The sequence below is a fragment of the Aulonocara sp. 'chitande type north' Nkhata Bay genome, linkage group LG2 (assembly GCF_057382095.1).
Source record: "Aulonocara sp. 'chitande type north' Nkhata Bay isolate Kocher_YH1m ecotype deep benthic linkage group LG2, A_spYH_male_GT1.1, whole genome shotgun sequence".
Lineage (NCBI taxonomy): Eukaryota > Metazoa > Chordata > Actinopteri > Cichliformes > Cichlidae > Aulonocara > Aulonocara sp. 'chitande type north' Nkhata Bay.
The window spans coordinates 15,798,908-15,808,664 of NC_141345.1; the positions used below are offsets into that span (position 1 = coordinate 15,798,908).

General features: G+C 42.8%; 1 long non-coding RNA gene across 1 annotated transcript; it reads right to left on the reverse strand.

The window, feature by feature from the left end:
- Positions 1-1,617: 1,617 nt before the first annotated feature.
- LOC147337524 (uncharacterized) lies at positions 1,618-5,609 on the reverse strand. Its single transcript, XR_015124814.1, has 3 exons — positions 4,412-5,609; positions 3,629-3,706; positions 1,618-3,158 (listed from the first exon to the last, which is right to left on the reverse strand). It is a non-coding gene; the product is annotated as an uncharacterized LOC147337524 (long non-coding RNA).
- Between the last annotated feature and the right edge of the window lie 4,148 nt (positions 5,610-9,757).

Here is a 9,757-nt window from a genome sequence, read left to right on the forward strand (position 1 = left end):
TTCCTGTTTCATATTGTGGCAGGTCAGGACTGTTTGGATACTGTTGTTCCAGGCGGCAGCGTTACGGTTGCCATGGTTACAGGGCTACGCTCTCTCTCTCTCTCTCTCTCTCTCTCTCTCTTTCTGCTACTGTGTGTTTCCTGGGTGAGAGAGCGCCTTTTTGTTGTTGTTGTTTTTGTGCTAAGCTAACAGGCAGAATGCTACAAGCATAGCTCTAAACAATGTAGCCTCATGGGCAGTGAGGTCCGTGCTGCAGGGAGAATGGACTGCCATACACGTTATGTGTCTGTGAGCAAGAGGAGGGAGAAAAAGGAGAGTCGAAAAGTACAAGTTGTCATCGAGCAAAAACAGGAGCTGGAAGCATGTAAATATACAGGGAGTGCAGAATTATTAGGCAAGTTGTATTTTTGAGGAATAATGTTATTATTGAACAACAACCATATTCTCAATGAACCCAAAAAACTCATTAATATCAAAGCTAAATGTTTTTGGAAGTAGTTTTAAGTTTGTTTTTAGTTTTAGCTATTTTAGGGGGATATCTGTGTGTGCAGGTGACTATTACTGTGCATAATTATTAGGCAACTTAACAAAAACCAATATATACCCATTTCAATTATTTATTTTTACCAGTGAAACCAATATAACATCTCCACATTCACAAATATACATTTCTGACATTCAAAAACAAAACAAAAACAAATCAGCGACCAATATAGCCACCTTTCTTTGCAAGGACACTCAAAAGCCTGCCATCCATGGATTCTGTCAGTGTTTTGATCTGTTCACCATCAACATTGCGTGCAGCAGCAACCACAGCCTCCCAGACACTGTTCAGAGAGGTGTACTGTTTTCCCTCCTTGTAAATCTCACATTTGATGATGGACCACAGGTTCTCAATGGGGTTCAGATCAGGTGAACAAGGTGGCCATGTCATTAGTTTTTCTTCTTTCCAGCCACGCTGTGGAGTACTTGGACGCGTGTGATGGAGCATTGTCCTGCATGAAAATCATGTTTTTCTTGAAGGATGCAGACTTCTTCCTGTACCACTGCTTGAAGAAGGTGTCTTCCAGAAACTGGCAGTAGGACTGGGAGTTGAGCTTGACTCCATCCTCAACCCGAAAAGGCCCCACAAGCTCATCTTTGATGATACCAGCCCAAACCAGTACTCCACCTCCACCTCGCTGGCATCTGAGTCGGACTGGAGCTCTCTGCCCTATACCAATCCAGCCACGGGCCCATCCATCTGGCCCATCAAGACTCACTCTCATTTCATCAGTCCATAAAACCTTAGAAAAATCAGTCTTGAGATCTTTCTTGGCCCAGTCTTACACACAACAAAGTAAAGCTATTTTTCGGCTACGAGCCCGACACGAGCCCGACGTATTAGTCAGAGGTCCCTTTACTAAGGTTCGGAGCCGTGGACCTTCAGTAATAGTAATAAATCTCACATTCACGTAGTTGTAAAAAGCATGATAATATATTAAGTAATCCAAAGTATTCCGAATACGTTACTGTCATTGAGTAACGTAACGGAATATGTTACAGAATACATTTTGGGGCATGTATTCTGTAATCTGTAATGGAATACATTTTAAGAGTAACCTTCCCAACACTGTTTAAAAGTCATCTTGACCATGCCTGCATTCCTAAACAAAGCTTATATGTAGGGATGGGTACCGGTATCTGGTGCCATGATGGCACCGGTTCTGACATAAACGGTAGTAACCAGACCGAAAAGCAGCGCACATTTCGGTGCTTTATTTCGGTGCTTCTTTTTTCCTGAGCTGTGATACACTTTGAATTCTAGCCAATCATTTTACATTTCCGAGGATAGTTGGCGGGTATAGGTACGTACGTTCTTTTAGAGCAGAGCTACAGATTAAAAATGCCCAAGGCGAAGCGGTCAAAAGTCTGGCTGTACTTCACAGCAAAAGATGCAAACTCAGCAGCCTGCAACAAGTGCTTTAAGGTGATACTGTGATACTGTCAAAGGAGGTAACATCTCAAATCCGATGAAACACCTGGCGACACATAGCGTTTTTTTTAAAAGCCGAAAAATGCGCCGTATTTGATAGCTTGCTGTGAGACCTCACACCGAGCGCATCTACTGCGGGTGTGGTGCCTGTTATCGGACCCGGAGTTAGCAACATCCCTAAAAACCCGAAGACGAAAGTCCTGGCCCCTAGCCCTGCCAGTGTAGCAGAAATGATGACGGATGATGATGGCAGCAGCAGCCGTTCTTCTCTGCGTGAGTAGCTTAATGTTGTTCGTGTGTAATTTACGTTGAGTAGGCTAACCACGTTATTAAATTAATGCATGTAAGGTGAACTAGCAAACATCATCATAGCTACATACGGCTGTCTTCTTGTTTGATTGCAGATACTCCCTTCACCCTGGCCAAAAAGGCTAAAATGACCAAAGAAAAAGTGGGAAACAGTTAAACATGAGAGGTTTTTGGTATCGGATAAAACCTAAACGATACCCATCCCTACTTATATGTAAGTTCAGTACAGAAAATCTGTAATCCTTCATCTGCCTGCTTTGCTTATTGGCTGCTTGCTTCTTCTTTACATGACTACCATCCTTTCCATTCATCTCCACACTGACATCGTTACTATAATCCAACCATTTTCTTTCCTGCCTTTTTTGAGCCAATCAGCCTCCACGCTGTGTGGTTTATATCTGTACTCTCCATCATTTTCCCTTTCAGACTCTCATCGTGCAACCTACCTCCTCCCCATCTCCCCATTTGACTCACAGTCACTCAGAGCTCCATCCATCCTGTAGTCTTCATCTTCACCACCAGCCACTAGACTAGCTTTCTTAAAACCTGTCACCACTAGGATTCTGTTCTGCCATGATAGGTCATCGGAGTCTGATCATCAAATATATTAATATGGCTATCCCGATAAATCATGTTCAATTCTTTCAAGTGCTCTCTGCTATCAGGCAATCGTCTGATTAGATATTTGCATTAACAAACAGTTGAACAGGTTTACCTTCTACACTTGGTGGCCACTTTGTATGTGTATATTTCATTCTTGAAAAAGCAGCTGGGGACAGATGAGCAGTGCCCGTCTATGAGCAGAATAATATACAGGGGACAGGTTGGGCTATGGGTGGAAATGGTGGCAGAGGTCACAGTGCAGAGCTCAGAACTGTGGAGAAGAAGAGAACAGCACAGAGGTCTAGAATTAACATGTTTCATTTTTATTTACACCACTGTAGTTCTCATAACAAAAACTTTGCACCAAAGGTTCCCACAGTGGAACTCCTACTGTAGGTAACAGTGGACTTCTGATAAGTCAGGAGAGCATCAGCTATTAAGACAGATCATCTGAATCCCTCAAATACTTGGACCAAATTGCATCCCGTATTTCTCACATCTAAAAAAAAAAAGATTAGCAGCCTTCTAAAGGGCCACAAAGTTCAGGAGTTATACTGAGGTGATGGCTGACATGGAGTATCGCCTTTACACTGACTACTGAGACATGCAAACAAGGCCAGTGAAAGCTTTCGGAAAGGTTTAGTTACTTGTACTGTAAGCATGCACTCGATGCCATTCAAACTATGTGAATATGACATGCTGTTAAAAGTGTTTCAGCACTTTCAGTTGCTGTTGAATTACCTTTCCACGGGCTTGAAAAGTGAGAGGAGCTTAAAAGCAGATCACAATCAGAGGGGGTGGAAGCCTCTTTTTTGTAAGCTGTTGGATAAAAACCAAGAGCATCTAAAACGTCAGTGCAAAGCAGTAACAAAAAAAGAGATGAGAGGAAAAAAGAAGGAAAAGAATACAGGAATTGGGAAAAGACAAGAATGTTTCGAGAAAGCAGATATTCTGTAAGGAAGGAGATAGAGTGATTGGAGGAGATGTTTAATGGGAAAAGTGAGAGGGTGGTTTAGTGAATAGACAGATGGATGGCTGTAAACAACACTCTGAGGTCATAATGACATGATACAGCTGTAGGACCTGTCCTCCTGACCTGCCATTACCACACACGAACACACACCTCTCCATCGTTAAGGATGGAAGTCACAGTGTTTTCCATCCCAGCAGCAAATCTCAAATCCTCCTGTTCATTTTCACACCAGTAGAAAAATGCATTATCTTCCATTTATTTTATCTTTCCGTCCTAGTAGAGCTGGGCGAATTGATCCAAATATCAACATTATCCATACCAATGCTGGTATTGATATCGGATTGATCTGGTTATAAGCTAACATGTTAGGCTAATGTGAGGTGTCCTAACAATTATAGTTTCCCTCAGATAAACAGTTTGATTACATTCTCGCACCATAACAGAATTTATTCGCTAACTGTCCAAGTCCAACAATGTTAGACCCGCTCCAAAGAAAGTTTTAGTCAACACAAGCTAAAAGCAGCGTTACTTGCCAAAATAGCAGTACTCACTGATGGAAAAGTTCTGGAAGTCCTCAACAGCTCACGTCTGTATGTTGTCATCAGTCAGAAGTTCACTGACTCATCGACCCATATAAGACTCTGTGACAGCCTCCTCTAGAGTAAATAGTTGTGGACGCAGGTAGACAGTGGACAGGAGACATAATGGTCAAATGAGCTGACATGGCTGAATCTCTTTCACTTTCAAAGAGAGGCAGCGAGAATGCCCAACAGCAGAACCTAGACTGAGGTTGGGTTATTTTAACACTAGCTGGGAAGCTTTTGTTGATTTTATGGTAACAAAGTATTGTTGTCAACTCACTTTGATATTATTTCACTTCAGCTGTCTTCAGTCAAATGACGCATGTGTGTGAAGAGGAAAAAGCAGTGCAACAGTAAATAACAGTAAATAACTCTCATACTGAGCTGACATGAGACAAGTGCAAAGAAATTAGATGAATAATTCCTGTGTGTGTCTGATGTCATTTATTATTTCACTAATAAAAACAATTCAGTACATTTATGTTCTTGGATTTATTTATGTGTCCCTTTTTATTTTACAAATGTAGTAATGCCGTATTTAAGGACAGTGTTGACTTCAACACTGAGGAATGTTTCCCAGTCTCTTCTTCACAGGGAGAAATACATCTTATTCATTTAACTCTGGTACTGGATTGGTACTCGGTATAAGCAGATACTCAGAGCCAAGATATGTGTAAGAATTAAATCAGTGAATCAACTACAATACTCAGGCATCAGTGAAAAAAGTGAAAAGAGTATTAGCAGGATTAGAAGCTAGCAAGCGAGGTATGCTAGCTAGCAAGTTAGCACATAAAGATACTGATATACACTCAGATAATCCTTAAAAATTCTAAAGTACAGCATCGCTGAAAACTAAAGAACACAAAAAACTAAATATCAGCAAGTTTCTGGTTCCTTGGTCACCAATATTCAGATTGCATTTCAGATCCTGAACCTAGACACCGTTCTTTACGGATTCAGACCTATTACACGATTCTGACAGACTATTTCTATTTCACTCTTCTCACCCTTTCTTGTGCATATGGTAGTTATTTTAATCGGCACAATCTATTGCACAAACAATTTAAGTCATTATGTTAGCAGGTATCGTGTACACATCGAAAGGAGCCAGCTGAGGTGGTTCGGGCATCTGACAAGGATGCCTCCTGGGCGCCTCCTGGGTGAGGTGTTCCGGGCATGTCCCACCGGGAGGAGGCCCCGGGGCAGACCCAGGACACGCTGGAGTGATTATATCTCTCGGCTGGCCTGGGAACGCCTTGGTGTTCCCCCAGATAAGCTGGAGGAGGTGGCTGGGGAGAGGGAGGTCTGGGCCTCTCTGCTTAGGCTGCTGCCCCCGCGACCCAGCCTCGGATAAAGCGGATAAAGATGGATGGATGGTATCGTGTACACCATGAGATTTTAAAAGGTTAGCTTTAATCTGTGCACGCAAATACGTAAACAGCGCTAAGGAAAAAATTGTAGACGAGAAAATAGTAACAGATTTTTAGGAAACATTTCTAAGCAAGAAAACAACAACTGCACAGCACTGCAACATACTGCAGAGAACAACAAATGAGCTTCAGCCAGTGCAGAGAATAATGCAAAAGTGACAAGCTAACAATAAACGGCTAATGGACAACATGTATCTACAGTATTTTATGAACTATGCCATTAAAACAGTAATTACTTCCATCTTTTTCTCCCTCATAACTCAAATGAATCGACTGAGTTCACTGCAGTCCTTCAGATGTTCACTTCTGCAGCTGTTCCTTCAAGTTGTCTCCCGAAAAACACTTCAGTTGTGTTTTGTGTGATTTTGTTTTTTCTTCTTGCGTTGTCCTTTATCCAACTTCTGTTGTCTTTTGTGTGCTTTTGCAGCATTTTTCTGTTTGCTGGTGCTTTTTTAAGTTGCAGTGCTTTTGAGCTCTCAGGGCCACCAATTCTTTGTCCCCTAATACATGTTTCTACGTCAGCTAGAAGCAGTCAGTTGGTGTTTAGTACAAAGAGGGAGTCCAGCGGCTCTGTTATACTGTGAGGGAGACTTTGATGGAACGGTTTGACTCCATTTGTCCCCTGAGAGGTACGGCTTACTGCAATTCAATACAAAGTTATTAGTTCTCAGTTATCACCTATATTCTCTGATAGAACATTTTTATCCTAAGAGCGGTGGTCTCTTCCAGCTTTACACCCCCCATCCATGGGGAATGAGGGTCATTAAATTATTTGATGACTATGGAAACTAGATCTCAACGTCAGTATGGGAGATTTTTGAGGAATTGTTGCATACCACTCCAAATCACTACCATCAGTCAGGGATACCTCATGGAAAAGTTCCACAAACAGCCTACTCCAAGGCTTTTTTGTGGCAGGACATGGGAACCACACTTTACCAAGACACTGTATGTTGGGTTTTCCTTGAGTTTTTCTCCAGCAGCCTGTTGGCTACATTAGCAGCACTGCACTAAAAACTGTCTGGGTTACAAATATGTCCAGGCATGCAAACACAGTTGAGTTGAGCAAATGTAAAACATAAAAGCTGGCCACCATGATGTCACCCGCTGGTTTGTGCAGTTCAGTGGTGACTTTTTAGCGGTTGTCATGCTGATCTTGTTGTTCTTTTCCATTCTTCTTTTAACCAGACGTGACAAGGAAGAGGTCAGAACAAGAGAGAAGTAGGGTCATTTTCTTATTGATTTCTATAAAATCTGACCTCTTTTTGCATACATGAGTCACCTTCTGCTGGCTATTAAAAGAACACTGGCTTGAAAGCCCCTTGCACTTCGACTACTGTGCCCATTTTTACATTCAGAGTGTGCAGTCTGTGAGTTTATCCCACAGAGATGTATATGCTCCAGGAAACAGACTCAGCCCTGAGTAATCAGAGTTTACTGTCACCACAAGGAGGGAGAGCCAGGTCCACCACACTTTGTTTAATGCTGATAAAATTTAAGGTTTTAAGGCTTCTTTCACTGCCTTTGTAAGACGCCCTCCTCTGACTGCACTTGAGCAGGTTGATATTTTCCAACTCATCCACTCTGAGAAATCTGATTTTACTGGGTGTCTTGTGCAGGGAAGGAAGGAAAAAGCATGCGGTTTGTTTTTTGGGTTTTTTTCTTTACAGCTCATCTCAGAGAATACAAAGATAAGCCAGAGCAGCACCTGCAGAAGGAGGGGAAGGCACTGTTGGACACGCTGTTGCCGAAAGCACAGAAACAAAAACTGTTTTAGACCAAAGATGGTGGTTTGATGAGGCAGCCAGCGCAAGAGAGAAAACAGATTATTTTACCTTTTCAAAAAAAATCTTGTGCTCATTATATCTGTCATTCCTTCTCTTTCTCTTTTCTCTCATCCCTTGCTTTGTTTGTGTCCCATTTCACAAGCTCCGGTTGCCAAGGTAACTGACATTAATTCATACGACCATCGATTCAGCGCTCCACTTATTACTATTTACCTCTGCAAGCCTCTTTGTGCTTGCGTGTCTAAAGCTGGGAGAGACTGCAATGTCTGTGTGTGATTTTAACTTTTGTCAACTTTTATTAGTGTCCAACTTCATATTCATGACTGCCTTTATTTCCCTTTTTCCACAGCTAACTTACAGATATAGCTTGCACACTGCTGCACACTGCTCCATTTGGAGGCTACAGTTTCATTGTTTGTACAGGAAAAATGAAGAAACTGGAGGGGAAAGGTAAAGAAGAATAGAGCAAGACAAAACGCACACACCTCGTGCCCTTAACGGGTCACTTCACAGCACGATATACATGTGAGGTGTTGTGTCACAACACACACACACTTGAACACTTCTGTGCACATCTCTCCTCGCACACACACAGAAACACACACACACAGAAACCACCTGACTTCATTATCTGCGCTCTGCTATCAGGATGTCAGCAGCAGCAGCAGCAACCATGGTAACAAGTAGAGGGAGAGGGAGACTGTTGAGATTCACAGCCACTTCACACCAACGCATCATTAATGTCATTTAACTCGCCCCTCGGTGACACGCGCTCCTCTCCCCGTCTGTTTCCTTCTTTCGCTCCTCTCCTGCTTTCTTTCCCTTTCCTCCCTGTTTCTTCCCCCAAACCTCCTCCTCCTCCCCAGCTTCACTTGTCCCTCAGCCCTCTCTGTCTCTCTCTCTGAGTCAGGTTTTTATGTGGGGCTTTGCTGATGACTCACAATACCTGGTTACTTCCCAAATGGAATGTGTGTGTGTGCCTCATTACAGCCCAGCTGCAGTGCACAGCTGCACTGGAGTCACTGTGAGGGTTAACCTGACCGTTATTCATTTCCTTTGACTCCTTGCACCAATAACAAAGATTATATCCGGTGCTACACCTTCCTTGCATCACATTAGTGCTGGAAATATGCGGGCGTGCCGGCGGAGGATCCCCGCATTAGAAATGAATGAGGTTCCAGCCAGCGAGGTGCGCCCAAACTGTGCATTCTAATATTTGACGCAGCCGATAGCATCTGCTCTGCACAACTATCTTAACCTCTCTGTTGTCATATTTCAATCATGGGTGAGGAGGGACAGTGGCCCGAAGACGCGCTCGGTCGTACACGCTGTGATGGTCTTCCTGTGAACTGGGGCAGTGAGTTCTGATCCATTTGAGGGACAAACCACGAGCCCGAGCACCATATTGTTAAATACAAGGTGCATGGTTTTAATATAAATAAAATGTATCAGTTTAAATCAGGGGCGGAATATCTTTCTAAAGAATACCAGAAAAGTTTCTCTGCTGGGAAAGAAATCAAAGACAGAGCCACGGGAACACAGGGGTGGAGTTAATAGATGGAGTAACACTGCCATCTTGTGGCCACAATGACAGCAAGGCTTTCCAAGTAATAATTCTCTGTCACAGCTTTGAGGAGACTGGGTTCAAATCATTTGTACCAGACGCCATACAGAAGCTCCGAGGCTCTGTAACGGTGGGGTTTGGAGGCTTTTATTTTGAAATAGCCCCAAACTATACATGCATAAGCCAAAAATATATATATTATCTACTTACTTGTAAAATCTACTGTCTACTGTCTCTACTTCCTTTTTACGCACTATTCATCTTTGTGAGGTTATCCTCTCTATAATATGCACTCATCAGACACATTATTAGGTACCACTTGTTAGTATAAGGTTGGACAACTTTTGCCTTCAGAACTGCTGTAACTCTTCATGGCACAAGATTCACCAAGCTGCAAAACTTTGGTCCATATTGATATGATAGCGTCACACAGTTGCACATCCATGATGCCAATCTGTTGTTCCCCCATAGCCCAACAGAGCTCTCGGAGATTGAGATCAGGTGACTGTGGAGGCCTTCTGAGTTCAGTAAACTG